Source organism: Protopterus annectens, chromosome 9.part0, assembly GCF_019279795.1.
Source record: "Protopterus annectens isolate FY-2018-M chromosome 9.part0, PAN1.0, whole genome shotgun sequence".
In the NCBI taxonomy this organism is placed as follows: domain Eukaryota; kingdom Metazoa; phylum Chordata; order Ceratodontiformes; family Protopteridae; genus Protopterus; species Protopterus annectens.
The window spans coordinates 577038759-577055523 of record NC_056743.1 but is presented as its reverse complement, the minus strand read 5'-3'; positions in this window follow the sequence as shown (position 1 = coordinate 577055523).

The following is a 16765-nucleotide window of genomic DNA, read 5'->3' as shown; positions in this document are numbered from 1 at the left end:
TCTCAAACTCCAAGCCTTAAAAATCATAGCCGAGAGTCAGAAAGAGGAGGACTTTCTTATTTTTCTTAAGAGAAAGCCTTTATATACTAGACTGTATATAGTTAGTGGTAGGGAGTCTTTGTATAGTCTTAGTTTATTTAATAATGCAGATACCCATAATCAAGTCTGACTTTATGAGGAACAAGGCTAAATTTGAGTGCCAAAACTACAGTTAATTAAACATGTGCTCAAAAGTAAATGAAACACACGCTGAGGTAAGTAACCCACATAGGTGGGGTGGTATGCCCCTCACACGCCCCACACCCCCCAACTATATATACCAATTCTAAGATCACATTACAGTGGAGAAAAGGGCATGTTGGGCAAGTGTTGACTTACCCTGGGAAACTTTTGCCACTCGGGTATTTTATGTTTCGCTATTTTCGTCTCGTGTAAATGAACAATGGTTACATGGGGATTGGGATTACAAAGTAGACCTGTAAAGACAAGGCTGGCATTTCTGATCATGACTAGGCAAAAATGTTTCATTTGCACAGAGAAGGACTGTAACATGACTACATCAAAAATATGGCAAGACAGAACTGCTAAAGAGATTTGGTTGCTTATTGATTGTGGCAATGCTTAAAACATAGTAGTTTGAGTTCAAAGGAAGAAGACTAAATATAAAACTAATAGTCTGATGTATTTGTTCATCTATTAGCTTTTTAACTAGAGCTAATGTTTAGCTGTCTTCTTATACATGGTGATGAATGTTATAGCATTGTCTTATTTTTGTACTCTGACTTTGTTATAGCAGCTTTGTCATTTTTCTGTCTCTAAGTATAATTGTTGAGATAGGGGTATATTTTTAAAACTGCGCTATTTGAAACAATATTTATCAATAACAATTTTAATAACATTTCCCTCTTGATGTGGATGATATTAATATGAAGATGACTTTTGACCAGAGGGAGAAATTGTCAAAAGCTATACTGTTTATAAAGTGTTTACTATTGTACCATCCTTGTTGAAGAAGATGCTGTGTCATTCTATGGTGAGTATCTGTAGTCAGTTAATAAAACTTGGATGGCAAAGAAAAAGACTAGCAAAGTACAAATGCAGTGATAATAGAATATATTAACATTTGAGTATTAAGTTAACAAAGTCTGAAGTAAACCTAGTATTTAATATTATTCTATACACAGGGCAATTACAATGTCTAGTGATTGTCTCCAATGAGCTTAAAATTATAGAATCATAGCAATAATCCACTAAGTGACATATTAAAGTGCATGTACAGCTAAATTAATATATTCACAGGAACACTTTAAATACAGCAAATAGGAAATATACATTCAATAAGTACCTTCCTGAAAATAACAAGAAGCCCTTACCTCAAAGGAAAGAGAAAGGTATGACAACTACAATATTTCTAGACAACCTGATTTGCTTTTTGAAAGTCTGAGGAACCTAAGTGCCTTACTCAGAACAGAAACAAGTGCATGTGTGTAGGAATATGTATGCTTAAGGTTGTAAAGTGAAGTAGTAAATTTGAAGTTAGTACATAAAACTAGCTGGAGGTGTGTTTAGGTACTGGCATGCAATTAAGGTGGGCAGGAGAAATACCCCCCAAAAAATGTTTCAGTAGTGTAACACCAAGTTTCAAAATTTACTTTTTTTTTTTAAGTAGAATTTATTTTTCACTCTTTCAGGATTTGCAAGTTCAAGTTTTACATTTGTGCCAGGATTAAGGCAGAACTTTCTAGAAACAGAAACAATACAGAAAAGATGAGACACACACACACACACACACACACACACACACACACACACACACACACACACACACACACACACACACACACACACACATTAAATGCAAAAGAAATTGCTAGTTCAGAACAGTTCTGAAGATTTCCTTAAGACAAAAGTGCCAGCCAGATATGAATTAAGCTGGTCCTTGACATGATAGCTGTGTCTAGTTTTCCTTATTTTGTTCACACTGTTCTTTTAGAAAATGCAATCCACTAGACGGAAACCGACCGTCTAAGTAATGTTTTATAGTTGAGTGAGTGAACAAGACTCAAACAGGGTGAATGAAGAATTTATTGCTTTAAAAACTACACTTTTTAAAAACACGTATAAACAATCTGATTAAGCACTTTCATCTGCCTATGCAGACTTCTTCAGAACAAATCAATCTTGTAACATTGCTCTATTTAAAAACTTTTTGGCGCCAAAGCACCCATTGATTCCACATTTAAAGTAATAGTGTATCTATTTAAAAAAATCTCTCCTTACTTAATAACATTGTTGTTTAAAAATATGTTACGATGTATTCATTAAGGTTCATTACATTAAACAAAAACATTGATTTGATGTACAGTGGTATATTAATGATGAAAAGTGAATACATAAAAAATACAACTGATCTAGTAATGTTTACATATCATTGCATATGTCTCATAGAAGCATAATAACAGCATAATATAGCAGCATTTTAATTTGAGATGTTTGTATTTTAAAATAAGATGTTTGTATTTTAAAATAAAATCAAATTATATGTTATTTTAATAAATATTTATAAGGTATTTACATCAATAAACTTGTTTAATGTACATATAAAATTAGTTAGATTAACACTTGAGTAAAAATTTAAAAATAATTGACTATTATGTAAAGAACCATTTCTTTACAGTAATTGCAGAAAAGATTTTATGGTGACATAATCATTAATTCATGGCTCCCTAGTGGCATATACTCTCTCTTTTCCCTAATAACGCTTTGTGGTTACCCCCACATGGTGAAATGTTCACTTGATTAATAATGGTGAACTTAAATGCATGTGTTTCTCCACATTTATTGATATGACGGAACAGCGCACTGTTCATGTTTTTAACTCTAATTCTGTATAAATGATCGTAAATTTGCTTCCTAAAATGCCTTTCAGTTTTTCCTATATAAAATGCGGAACATGACATGCACTTAGCCATATAAATAACATTCTTACTATTGCAATTACCCGCTCTGAATTTAACATATGTCCTGTTCACATCATTCAACCTAGATCCTTCTTTTTCTAATATCACATAACATTGTTTGCAAGACCCACACTTCTTTGTTGTTTTATGTGTATTATGTACCTCTATACCCGTAGCTATCTATTCCAACTGTCTCTTTATATTGATACCTGTTTTATTAACAAAACTTGGACTTTCTCCTATAATTTTTCTAACTTCTTCATCAACTACTAGTATATTCCAATTACTTCTAATAATGTTTTTGATGTATTTAACATAGGGTAAATACATTACACATACTCTATTGTTCATCATGTAATGAACCTTAATGAATACATTGCAACATATTTTTAAACAACAATGTTATTAAGTAAGGAGAGATTTTTTAAATAGATACACTATTACTTTAAATGTGGAATCAATGGGTGCTTTGGCGCCAAAAAGTTTTTAAATAGAGCAATGTTACAAGATTGATTTGTTCTGAAGAAGTCTGCATAGGCAGATGAAAGCACTTAACCAGATTGTACGAGTTTTTAAAAAGTGTAGTTTTTAAAACAATAAATTTTTCATTCACCCTGTTCGAGTCATGTTCACTTGCTCAACTATAAAACATTACTTAGACGGTCGGTTTCCATCTAGTGGATTCCATTTATGGTGTTGCTTCTGTTCTTTTGTTTCATTATAACAGTCAGTTGTAATGGATAGTACTAGTGAGGTGACCCAGGTTTCATTGAACAGGGAGGAACTCAACAAAATACAGATTGAGTACAAGTAAACTCAGAGAATAAGGAACTAAGTTCAAAACTTGTTTAATACAAACAAAAATTACTGTTGAGCGCTTTCATCTAACTTATATAGACTTCCTCAGAAGATACAGATTGAAATAACCACCTTGAGGGATGAAGTTTCCCGGTTGATAGACCTTATAGGGTGGATCCAAAAAGCTTCTGCTAGTCCGGTACATGGAACGCAGGGGAGAGAATCATCCACAGAGGTAAACCATGTATCTACACAGGTGGAGATACCAAACGGACAAGGGGACAATCATGTTCGAGATGAAATAACATTCAGTGAACTTTCGCATTTGCGGAATCACTACAGCAATGCAAGTGTTGCTTCCGATAATAAATTCACTTTTGACTTTTCCTTATTTCATGTGGAAGATGATGTTGAATGCTTGGGAGCTCATCCTAAGTGCCCGATACCAACCAAAACTTATTCGACCATGGCTAAGAAGAATCTGAATTTCCTAAAGGTACTGTTACTACTTCCTCTGGTCCTAACAGTAAGGACACTTGTTCTGCCACTAAAAATGTACGAGAAATTAATCAATTAGATAAATTTCTCACTAATGAATTTGACTTCACAGACAGTGAAGTTGGTAATAAATTTAATGTGAATGTTGTTGTGTCTTTCGGCTTTTCCCGATTAGGGGTTGCCACAGGGGAACTCCGGTCCAATAATGATTGGCAGTAGATTTTACATGCTGAGTTGCCAGCCCTGACGCACAACCTTCAATGAAGGTACGCCCATTCATGCTCGTCTCCACACAGAAGATGCTTTAGCTGAGAATCGAACAGGACAACGTCTTGCTGTGAGGTGACAATGCTACTGTAGCACCACCACCGCATGTAATAAATTTAATGTGAATGAAAGACATTATACTGGTGACAAGGGGACTTTAAGAGATATGATTTATACCTTGGGGACTGGTTGTTTACAGTAAAAAGCATCAAAATAGATAAGGCATATTAATCAAAATGTATTTCATTGCATATTGTACCAATGGGACTAAGATTTTTCAAAATACCCATGGGGTTAAACTTGGATCACAATACTATTTTAGAATTTAATACAATGCTTAACAGCTTTGGTTTCAGCTATATGAATATGCTCATCAAAATGAACGATGAGAGACTATCTAGAATAGTATGTGAAATGGAAAAATTGAACCAGGACATTGTTACTGATTTGTTGTTTCCACAGTGGCAAGATTTATATGACAAACAATACAAAATGGCAGTAACCAAGACAAATCGGATTTTTGTCAGGAAAAGTAAAAAAATACAGTGAGATTTGGAGCAATACAAAACACACCGGGCTTAGAAAATGATAGAGACATGACAAACAGGGGTGAAGGAATATATAAGGAAAAGGGGATAAATTTTCAAAGGGGCAGACAATTCCCAGCTCCAAAAAATAATTACAGTCAGTGGAACAGACACGAGCAATATCAGGAACAGAGACAGAAATATCAGGGACGTTATTATTAGAAGATGGACAGTTAACATCAGTTGATGTTATCAACCATACAACAAATGTAATAGCGAAAGGCGAATGTGGTGCCATAGAGAATATTATGAGTAGTTTTAATGATTTAAAAGTTTACAATTATACCAACTTTAACATTGAGCAGGAACACTATACCTTTTTTTCTAAAGGAATGAAATATATTCCTACAGTAAAATTCAACCTAGTAGACACTATTACAGAGATTAAATTACATTGTCGAAGATTGAATTTGACCTTATTTTTTAAACACAACACTGACCACACTAGGTCTAGTGATCAAAATGTATTAAAAAAGAGAAGTACGTTTATACCACTGGCCCATGTTAAGGTAACCAGTTTTGAAAAAATGGTTTGTCAAGATGTATATAAATTTAATAGACAAAGTAAAAAACAGGCAACAAAGGATAATTTACAGGCTAGTGAAAGAAACTGCCTGGAAGAATTGATTACCAATAGAGATACTCGAGTCATGAAACCAGACAAAGGGGGAGGTGTAGTTTTGTTCAACACTATGGACTACGTTAATGAGATTTATAATACATTGCTTGAATCGGGAAATTATGAAACTATTTCTATTAATGAAATTAACATAGGATATAGAAAGATTGATTTAGCTTTAGAGGAATACCTATTAGACAATAGGATTACTACAGAGATATATAATTTTTTAAAGGTAGATTATCCTATTTTGGCAATGATCATGGGTATCCCAAAAGTTCACAAAAACATACTGCATCCTCCATTCCGTCCTATAGTTTCAGGCAGCAAGTCAAACACCTACCAAATTGGGGTAGTTATAGATAGATGTGTTAAGCCTATATATGCCAACATACCACATATGGTTAAAGATTTGTGGATGTTTTTGGCTCATCTAACACCCAATATTTGGAAAAAAGGCTTCATTTTTATTACAATAGATGTCATTGATTTATTTTCATGCATTCCTAAAGAGTTAGGATTAGAAGACATCAGTAACAGTTTGAGAAAGGTTTTGGTCATGAATTGGGATCAAATAAGTTTGATCACAGACATGAAGTGTATGGTGTTGGACCACAATTACATTTATTTTGAAGGAGAACATTTCAGACAAACGAGGGGGTGGCAATGGGGGCATCTTGTGCCCCCATTTTCGCAAACCTGGTTATGATGGAATGGGAGACGAACCATTTATTTGGCAGTGAGTACTATAAATACGTCTCTTATTATTCCAGATTCTTGGACGATATTTTTTTGTTATGGAATGGGCCAATGGAGACCAATACTTTGTTCACTGAATATATTAACAATGCAAGTGACTTTTTGAAATTCACTCATAAAGTAAATAGGGATGGTATAGCATATTTGGATACATTCATTAATCATACTAAGGATGGTTTACAATCAGAAATTTATAGGAAAGGTACTTTTTCCAGTGATTATCTGGAATTTACCAGTGACCATCCCAGACATGTGTTAAAAAATGTATTCAAAGGACAATGTATAAGAGCAGCGCATATGTCATCTAGCTCAGCAATAATGGAAAAAGAAATAAGCTCTATTAGGTCCATGTTTGCAAACAGGGGATATCCACCTCCCATATTGAATGATGTTGCAGCATATGTCATTAGAGAATGGGGTAAAAAATACCCACCCTTATTGGGTAAAGAAATGACAAATATTAAAAATAATATGAAATTGCCGGATGACATGATGAACAATAGAGTATGTGTTTTAATGTATTCACCCTATGTTAAATACATCAAAAACATTATTAGTAGTCACTGGAATATACTAGTAGTTGATGAAGAAGTTAGAAAAATTATAGGAGAAAGTCCAAGTTTTGTTAATAAAACAGGTAAATATATGCATGCATGCAACAATTAATCTATTATTTCCAAAAAAGTGTTTTTCCTTCCTAACTTACAATCTAATACTAAAAGTGTCATGTACAGAAATAATCATTCCATCCCTTTTAAGTATGAACTGGATTTTGTTTGCTTTTGTGTGATTCATTTTGTTTCCTATGTTTATCTCATCAGCTGTTATATCATGTAAGCTATGAGGAGCAGATTATCTAGGCTGATCATTCATTCTGAGTACAGAATCAATAAAAATTGCACTTAAATATGGATATTGAAAACAGCCTTATCAATGACAGATTACCAATGTCACATCTCAGATAAACAGCCTGGAGATATTGCACAGTCAAAAAATAAATAAATCACCAGTGTATACTGAATGCCCAAGCAAGAAGACCAAACAGTAGCAAAAAGAGCCAGCAGGATAACCACAACAATAGTGTCCACTTTAATAAAAACACATATAAAATCAATGAATCAATAAAAGGACAAGCACTTTCACATATAAAATATGCTTCCTCAGACCCTAAAAACTATTTAAAACACCAAGAAACATATATGATGCAAATCAACCAATCATGGTACAACAAAATTAGAGCCAAGATGACATCACCACTTTTTTCATATTGCTCAAAGTAGGAGCAAAAGCTTCACCTTCAGTTTTCTAATGTAAATAGACAAGAAAACTCCATCCACACATTAATTTATTTTTACTTTTCTTATCTAAAATAGGTTATATTTCTCTATACCCAAGCCCTGTGTGTAACTTAAAAGGGAATTTTTTATTTATTTTACTAGCCTGATTTTCTATGAATGCTTGATATTGCATTTTTTTCTACATTATATTTTCTGAAAAAAGTCATGTTTTCTTCTTGTGGTATCTGTTACAGCATTCTTGTATTATACAACGGGCCTCATTCTAAAAGACTTGCCGTTAGTGTAAGGGTCTTAGTTCGGTGTAAGCCTTCTTTATAGATAGGCTTTATACTAGAGAACAAGTATTTTGAAATTCGGAAAAAATGTGTTTAATCGAGGCAGGACAATGAGTTGAGGAAGGATAATTAACTCGGTCAGTCTATGCATGCATGTTTATGCCATTCATGAAATATCAATTCCAATTTTAGATTATTATTAACATCATTAATTTGTATGCAAAACAAGCAGCCACATCTCTGGAACTCTTTATCTGACAACTTAGTTTGCAATTTCTGATGTACTGGTATACAAATTTTGCTAATATTCATAACTTTAAGAGAAAAGCAAAAGCAAAGCCATACAGCTTAAGTAGCATGCAAGTGAGTGACCTTGTTTCTTTGGGTAATATAACCCTGACTGAGTAGCAGAAAGAGGCAAACACAGTGTGAGATGTATATTCCATGGATTGTTGATGAATGTTAGCATAAATTAATAATTTGTAACACCTTATACCGTGTCCTTCAATGGACCCGCAGTAGTGGTACTGCAGTAGCGTTGTTGCCTCACAGTAATTTGCTGTGCGGTTCGATTCTCAGCTAGAGCATCTTCTGCATGGAGACATGCGTGAATAGGCATACCTTCGTTGAAGGCTGTGCATCAGGGCTGGTAACTCAGCATGTAAAAATCAACTACCAATCATTAGCAGACCGGAGTTCCACTGTGGCGACCCCTAACTGGGAAAAGCCGAAAGACACAACAACATACTGTGTCCTTCAATGAAAAGATGTACTAAATCAATTAAACTTGGAGAGGACACATTGATCTCTACTACCTGAGTCACCATTCATCAGACATTACACTTAATAAGCAAATATCACTAATTTTAATTTTAATAAGTCTGGAAAATGGATTGTATAGTTCAAAATGCATGTATTTTAAACACTTCCTTTTTCTGGTTTTTAGTAAGTATTATTGAGTAGTGGAAAGAAGTACTGGCCACAGTAATACAATGCAACATGCTTTCAACAGAGATTGGCACGGGCTCCATTCTTGCAGCAATGAAACACAGCTAGTACTTCATACTGGTCTGAGTGTGTGGAAAGTTAAATAAAAACTTCTCACGATCTCCCCATTATTTTCACAAGCACCTAGATAAACACCACATAAAGGCTTTAATGACATGTAAACTCCACAGAGATCAGGTAAGTTCTCACCACAGAACCAAGTCCTGTGAAACAGCAATGCTATTCAGTGCACCACTATTTTTATAATATGTTTCTTTCACATGCATCCTGCCCAGGCTACCAAAGATAGTCAGTTATTCTACAAAGTGCTGGTACTTGGGTGTGATGGAAAGTGAAAGAAATTATTGACAAGTTGTTACTCTTGCATATATTGCAAACAACCCCACCCCCACTGATGTCCCATACACACAAACATAACGCACGGTAATGATTATTTTACACATATTGCAGCAAGTCAATAAAGCAAGCTATTTATTTTATTTTGTTTTTCATTTATTTACCAGGTTTGAATTATTGGGTCATGCAAGACTCCCTTTTCAATAGAGTTCTGCACATAAAAGTTTTATAACAAAGAATAAAAAACAAATTTGTAAGTACATCATATATAGGCAAAGATATGTCATCTAAAATATTTCATAGTTATAAGCAGACATACATACAAAAATAAACAAAACACATCTTACATAATAAACACATCATAAAATGAGTAAAAACTATTATTGCAATGCAAATCAGTCAGTAAATGCCAAAAGCAGTTTTCAATATGTGATGGTCCCAAAGTAATGGCTATGTAATAGGTTCTAAGGTAGTAGGTGTAATCAGAGTAGACCATTTATATGTGCTGGTGAGGAGGAGAGAAGAATATGTAAGCAGAAAGTAGTACAGGATAGTAGTTAGTCCACCATTTGGGCTTGAGCAATGGCATAATGTATCATTTAGGAGATGACCATGGAGGCTTCTCCTTAAGCTAGGCTTATTGTCTGTTTCCCTAAGTGGGCTGGGTATGTTATTCAATGTCCTGAGAAATAAACTGGAGTAGTGAACATCCCTTGATGAGTTCTGGTATTTAAGTTGTTGGGCCAGAAATTAAATCAAATATATTTTGGATACTGCTCCTGGCGTGGCTTGGTCACTTGTCAGTTGAAGTATGGTGAATCAATAATAAGGGTAAATCACTTTAATTTACAAATGACCTCTGTAGCCAAATCAGCTTTAGCTACTTTTTTGACTGCCCCTAACTAATGACATACATTTCAGTTTCAGAATCCATATCCTTCAGAAAATGCATGCTAATACAAAATGTGTTATTCTTATAACTTTCTAAATATGTGACCAAAATAACTAAAATCCGTCTCTGCTCTTGGACAGTTGTACTATGTTATTTTATGTCTTTTTTTTTTTTTTTTTTTTTTTTTTTTATGTGCTGACAGCTAGGATTCCATCTTGCAGCTCCCATTTACATGTCAGTCCTGCAAAGTTAGAATATAACAGTTAATGTGTGCGAACAGCAGGGTCAGGCATTTCATCTATATATAGCACCTGAACCCAGCAATTATAGCCATGTTGATGACTGATTTAAAGTAAAATGCCCTCAAAATATATTCAACTTTTGTTTGAAAATAATTTTCTCACTTAACAAGCACATGTATGAGCATTCCACAAACACAAATAGACAGACAGACAAACACACACACACACGCACACACACACACACACACACACACACACACACACACACACACACACACACACACACACACACACACACGCATATACACACGCACGCACAGTCATTCTGCTATGAGCACTGCAAATAAATCAGACATTGCATGAAGACTAAATTCATTGATGCATTCACTCTACTATTACAGCTCAACCACACACACACACACACACACACACACACACACACTATACTTAGTAGCTTCATGACCCTAACAATGTCAGTTGTCTTCTGGGGGTGTTGTTCCTGTACAAGTCCTACTACCTTCTGCCTCTTTCTGTGGCACTGATTGGAGTAGTTGTGATGGGGAACAATAAAAGTGTTTGAGTCTCAGCAACTCAACCAAACACTGTCTTGAAGTCAGTGATTCATGCATCTTGTATCTTGTGTTGCTTGCACTCAAATTCAAATATGAGTTAAGGAAACAGGTGTCAGGAGGTAGTGGGAAGGGACTTTCAGGGTCAAGGAGAATGAGTGGGATTTTAGGGTTATGATGATCTCAGAAGGGAGGTTTTGGGTTAAGGAGCAGTAAGGAAGTCTTATAACTATGAAGCAAGAAGGGGCTTTTTGGTTTAAATAATGGGAGGGGAAGTTAAAGTTTCAGGGGCTATTGCAGAATTAGAGTTTTAGGTTTAGGAAGGTTTCAGGGACATTAGGGTTAGGGAAGTGGAGTAAAATTTTTGGGTAAGTGAAGGAGGACTTGGGTTGGGGACTGGGTAGACAATTTAGGGTTAGAGTTAAGGTTCTGGTAGTAGTATACAGTTTTATAAAGTCAAGCAGCGGCAGGACTACACAGAAGTGGGAGCTTGAGCTACTGGGAATAACACTTGCTTTTTCCACAAGTGTGTCATGAGCAAGTTGCAAGCCAGCACCTGTTGTAGACCTTCTACAATACACCAGCATAAATTGCACCTGTTTCTTTACATTTAAATTACCTGCTGTAGATGCATGGCAATGTTTGCATACCATAATGAGAAACAAAGGTGCGTTTGGCTACAGAACTGTCCTGCATTTAATGGGAGCCAGGAGAGCAAGGAAGAACAAAATCCAGAATGTCTCTTTTTATTTATTTCTTCCTTTTTTTTTTGAATAAAGGTTACTCCTAAAAATAACCATACATGGACAGCAAAGATAGGGATTAATTTTAAAATGAGTTTACTGAGACTCACTAGAACAAGATGGGGTTGATTTGTTTTTTTTTTTGTTGTTGTTGCTTTTGTTTTACAGAAACTATATAGTTTTACTGCACTTAGACATCACAACGTAAGATACAGATATAGATTACTCTGTCATCTGTAAGTGCTGAGTGTGCATGTCTCAGGAGTCAAGGGAACTCTATGATTATGCCTGTACAGGTTGCATAGCACCTCGGATTTCCTGCCAAGTATGGTCATATTCATAATTCATGCGTTAACATCCAACTCCATTGTAAAAATAAAGGCATGTAACACAAGCCATTTCAGACAGACTAACACCTATTAATTGCAATGTCAAAGTTCTCACACTTGAACACTGAGCTACAGTTATTAATTTGAAAAGCGAAGAAAAAAACTCTACCTTTTCAAGCCTTACTAAAAAATGGGCCTTAAAATGCTGCATTAGATAGGGCCACTAATAATCAAATGATGTGAAGAAATGAAAGGAGAGTTGCAATAATAAACTAAAAAAAAAAACATGCACAGTATGGTGGAGATGAAGAACAAAATAAACAGAGAGAGTACCATAGTAAATATTTCTTTCATAGCCAGTAGACTATTTTGTCTGTTTTGTCAGTATTGCTGCTTTGTATAAATTCACTGACTACTGAGGTTCCTAGCACAGATAATAACTACACATGAAGATTTTGCACTTTTCTTAAGTTATCACAGTGTGCTACTGCTATAATGCTGGTTTATTTATTTATTGTATTTTTGCACTTTATTGTTGTAAAGTGCCACTGTATTTCACTGATCATAACTGCTGATTTCAGCACTGTAGCATTCTTATTCAAGGAAGTGTTTGCTGGATAATTTGCTGTCTGTTCTATAATTCCTGCAGTTCGTGTTCACCCTTGCGTGATTTTGTATTAAGAAAGGTTAAGTCTGCGCACTCTTGTGGCAGTAGAAGGATGCCTGGTCTGTTCTGATCTTGGGAATCACATAGAAAGGCTTCAAGTGAGTTTTTTGATTGGCCAGTGGGGCTTTTTTGTCTGCTTAGTGAGTCTATCTGTCTGTATAAAGTCAATTCAGTGCCATCTTATCATATATATACAAGTACTACAGAGCAATATTTTGCACTTTTCTTAAGCAGGTATGCTGATTTACTTATTGTATTTCTACAGATAATCATTGAAAGGTGCCACTCTATTCCATTGCTTTTAACTACAGTTTTTCTACACCATACCCACCTTGTTCAAGAAGTGTTTGCTGGTTAATTTATTGCTCATTCTATATTTTCTGCACTTTTGGCTCACACTTGTGTGATTTTACATTAAGGAAGGTGAAGACTGCACTGTAGTGGCAGTGGTGAGTAGCCTGGTCTCCACTGAGCTTGAGAGTCCCAGAGGAAGGCACTGAGTGTGTCTTTTGATTAGACAGTGGGACATATTGTCTGCTTAGTCAGTTTCTCTTCCTGAATAAAGTAATTACCTTTGCACGATGCAACTCATCATGCAACAGTAATTAGCAGGCATCCTTAGACTCTCAACTTCCTTATAGCCAAAGCAAACAAAGTCGAAGTCAAAGCAAACTTTATTGTCATTCAGAAATAACACACGTGCTAAAACTGAACTAAATTCTGTGTCTCTGGACTCAATGTGCAGACAACATATAGACTTTTTTCATAGACATTTACACATATAACACCTAGCAATTACATCACGGACATACAGGTACACAGTCTAATATTGCACATAATTACAAACACAATATAACACTTTTCGAACTGAACACTTACTTGCATGAGACTTAGTATTGCACAGGTATATATAGAAACCATCCATAAAAGTGTGTGTGAAGGGGAGCAACAGTCCACATGATTACCAGCTAGCATCCAAGAAAATCTGTTATATACTTATTTAAGTAACCTATACATTTGTTGTACACAGCTGAAGCACTAAATGCACATGATTACCAGCTAGCATCCAAGAAAATCTGTTATATACTTATTTAAGTAACCTATACATTTGTTGTACACAGTTTAAGCACTAAATGCACGATTGCCATTAATCATAGTCTTACTTAAATACACTCTTGGTACCACTCTCAAAGAAGTCCACCATATAAAGACCCAAAGCCATGTATCCTGATTCTCTCCTGTTTCTGTAGCCAGCTCGGTAGACATGGGCATCCTGAGACAATGTATAAATGGTTTGACATTCACTACCACTTAATTCTCAGAAACTCTGATATACTGTGTGAGAGATGTAAGTCACAAAGGATGGTATGGTGAATATGTCGCCATAAGACATACTCATACACCCCATATGCTGAGGCCTTTAAACACTGGCCAAGAGGCACTGAGCTTCAACTCACAGTGTCTCAGTCTCTATTCCCATAACGCAGACAACCTCACAATCCAATATTTTGATCAAAAGAGACTACATTGTAAGAAACTCACACAATCCACTTACCATGCTTTGCAAAAAGATGGTTATGTTCAGTTGCCAATCAGGAGCCAGGATCCACTTTATCACATATGCACTCAGGTCCCAGAACCAGAAACACCAGTATGAGTCAGTCATAATTCGTGTGGGCATAAATTAACTAAAACATACCTTCATGGACTTTAACAAGGAGAGACATGTTGGAACTCTCAAACTGCACACCTAGTACGAGCCTGGCATTGAGCAGCAGTCTATCTCCTGGAAGGATGATGCCACAGTATGAACAGAAGATAACTGTATTTAAAAATTGGATTATTTATAGGTGCCATTTGAAAGGGGGGTACAATATTTATTTATTTATTGCCCTTTTGTTTACCAGGAGAGTCCAAATTAGCAGTGCTGTTTTTCAGCAGAGCCCAACTCCATTATGCAGACATCAGTGATATCATTTGCATTGTTTCATCACTTTCATTCATGACCAACGGTTCTATCATTCAGACATCCTTGACATGATTTTTATGATGTGAAAAGTTTTGATCAAATATAGCAGTTACATGGATTAGATATGAATATTCTTTTAAGATAAAGAGTTAGAGCGGTTCAAAGAAAGGAAGGAGTGGAGGAGGCACAAGGAAGATAAAGGAGATGAGGTGACAGAGGATGGTATGGATATAATAATGATACATTAAGTTTTGTGCAGAAGAGATTTATGGTACAAAGTCATATAGCTATGTTACCATCCCTGATTCAACTGGCACTCATATTTGTCAGTCTATAGTATATGGTCGATAGGCCATGGTGTTACACTGGAGATGGTCTCCACCTGTCCCCACTAGGCTTTTGAATATTAGACAATAGTTGGCCCAACACCATATTGCATTTTTAGACATTAACAATCGGATAAACCATCCAACATAGTTAAAATAACCTCTTATACTCAAAAGGTGATACTGCTTAATGCCAGGAGTCCAAACAAAAAATTCCATGCCCTGAAAGCTCTCCTCACACTGGAGGATATACATGTCTATGTAGTAACTGAAATTTGGTTTAAAGCACAGGAAAGTACTCAAGCAGTACAGATTTCTAAAGCCTTTTAAACATTTAGAACAGCTACTGCACAAAAAGTGACAAAAGGTGAAGATGTCTCAGTTTACATCAAAAGTAATCACATTTCAAGATTAGTCAAGACATATGATGCTTTTCAGCTTTTCTGTGTTCGATTCACCATAAGCAAAGCCACATATCATATCCTTGTGAGCTACAGGACCCCCTGCTATGACCTGATTAACCCACACAACTTACTTAAATGAACTTGAATCACTATACATCCTACTCAATGCCATTCTCATGGGTGACTTCAACTATCCTTCAATAAACTGGAAATAAACCCAAATATGCAATTCCAAAGATTCATGAACTCTGTCAACATGAGCAACCTGGACCAATTAGTCCATATGCCCACTAGGGTTTCAAGCATCCTTGACTTGGTCCTCGCAAAAATGGGGGAACCTTGCACCCCCTACCCCTGGAGTGTAATGTCCTCACTGGCTAGGCTGGGCCTCAAAGTTTTCTCCTTCAAACTAAATATAAATCTTGAGATACCAAATAACCCTGGTACTTTCAAGAATAATTCCAAGGCAAACTTCCTGCTTTTGAATGACACCATGGAAAATGTTCAAGCCCTAAGGAACACAGCTGACTATGCGGAGACATTCACAAAGTTCATGTACAACCATGTAGTACAGGACAAGCTCAAAAGAATAAATTACCCTGGTGTAATCCCAGCAAAATATGTTGTATAAAAAAGGAAAGGAAGTCATGTCCAAAGATACGAAGCACAATGCCCAACAAGGCAAAACCTCCTTCATCTAATGTAATAAGAAGCTCAAGAGATTAATTAAGTCTATCGAAGCCAAATTTGAGGAAAAAGTAACCCTCAAGGTTAAGAACAATCATAAGGCATTCTTCAGCAATGGTTGCAGCTGCAAAGTCAGTACACAATAATGTACTAAGAAAAGGACACTTGACCAGAGGAATAAAGTTAAGTGCTTGTGTTCTTTTTATTCAGAACTTCTTCATAAGTTTTTTTTTTCCAATACACAATAATGTGCTGACCTAACTGTAAATGGAATTGATAATGGAATGATAAAAAAGTTTGAAACATTCCTTGGAGTGCAATATAATGAGAGAGCTACGAAAGTTAAAAATATTATTGAAAGAAATTGAGTGATTAAGAGATCGAGTAACCAGGTTTTTTAATAAATTGGGTAAAAGACCAAACTTTGTATATAAATGGCCAAGAGTTTTAAGAATTTGTTTGAAGTATCCAACATCCCAGTAGAACATGTTGGAAACATAACAATGGGCATACCCAAGTATGGACACTGTAA